The sequence below is a fragment of the Orycteropus afer genome, unplaced genomic scaffold (genome assembly GCF_000298275.1).
Source record: "Orycteropus afer afer isolate SDZICR_OR568_19922 unplaced genomic scaffold, OryAfe1.0 scaffold00163, whole genome shotgun sequence".
Taxonomy (NCBI): Eukaryota; Metazoa; Chordata; class Mammalia; order Tubulidentata; family Orycteropodidae; genus Orycteropus; species Orycteropus afer.
In genome coordinates, this window is record NW_006921750.1 from 409,076 (window position 1) to 410,478 (window position 1,403).

The 1,403-nt window shown below is 39.3% G+C and overlaps 1 protein-coding gene across 1 annotated transcript in view; it reads left to right on the top strand.

Moving 5' to 3' along the window:
• Window positions 1-1,403, top strand: part of DYDC2 (DPY30 domain containing 2) — a 43,517-nt gene that overhangs the window by 30,840 nt on the left and 11,274 nt on the right. The gene's annotated exons all lie outside the window — the stretch shown is intronic.

Genomic DNA, 1,403 nt, shown 5'->3' on the forward strand with positions numbered 1-1,403 from the left:
AAAAAAAAAAAAAAACCTTGGGAATAGTTCTTATTAGGGATGCAAAAGACTTGTGCAAAGAAAACTATAAAAGACTTCTTCAAGAAACCATAAGAGATCTACATAAATGGAAGAACATACCATGCTCAAGAATAGAAAGATTGAACATTGTGAAAATGTCAAATCTACTCAAAGAAATCTATACATTGAATGCAATCCCAATCCAGATCCCATCAGCATTCCTTCAGGATATAGAAAAAACAATCACTAACTTTATGTGGAAAGGAAAGAGACCTCAGATAAACAAAGCACTATTAAAGAACAACAAAATAGGAGGTTGTGATAGTTGGAGTGTGTATCAACTTGGCTGGACCACAATTCTGTATGGTTTAAGCAATTGTGATGTGGGTTGTTCCAATGATGGGACTGGCTGTATATGTTTTGAGCAGCCAATCTGTTAAAAGGGAGTTTCTCTAGGGGTGTGGCCTGCTTCCAGTATATCTATGGACATCTGGGAAAAAGGACACTCTTCTGTGGATCAGATTCTGTTGTGCTGCCTACAATTCTCCATGAGCGAACAGTCCACCATTCAGCCTAGAGATCTTGGATTCATCATTCTTTGGTGTCAACAGCCAGTATACTGCCTGCCAACCTTGAGCTCCTCAGCCCCTCTAGCTGCATGAGACGGGAAAGCCTCCAGCTTGACATTTGATCCAAGAACTTGGGACTTGCGACATTCTGTAAGTGTGTGAGCCATTTTCCTAAGATAAATTTCTCTTTCTTAGGAAAGTTTTGTAAGTTTTACTAGTTTTGTTTCTCTAGAGAACCCAGTCTAACACAGAGGTCTCATAGTCCCAGATCTCAAAACCTCTCTACAGCCACAGTAGTCAAAACAGCCTGGTACTGGTACAGCAAAAGACATATAGATCAGTGGGATAGAATTGAGAACCCAGAAATAGATCTGTCGACTTATGGTCAGCTGATTTTTGACAAAGGGCTAAAATCCATTAAATGGGGAAGAGATGGTCTCTTTAACAAATGGTGCCAGCAAAACTGGATATCCATTTGCAGAAAAATGAACAAACTCCATACCTCAAACCATAAACAAAAACTAACTCCAGGTGGATCAAAGACATAAATGTGAAACCTAAAACTATAAAGTTTCTCAAGGGAAAAAGAGGGGCCCTCATTTATGGCATAAACAGACTGTCAAACATAACCCCAAAGACACAAATAGCAGAAGACTAACTAGATGAATGGGACTTTCAAAAAATTAAATTTTTATGTGCTTCAAAAGACTTCTTCAGAGAGTTCTGGCAAGATGGCGGACTAGGCAGAAGGATTGCACAGACCCTCTTCAACAAAGAAAAGGGAAACCAATTAACACAGACACAGTAGATAATCTTGGACCCCTGAGCCTTGAA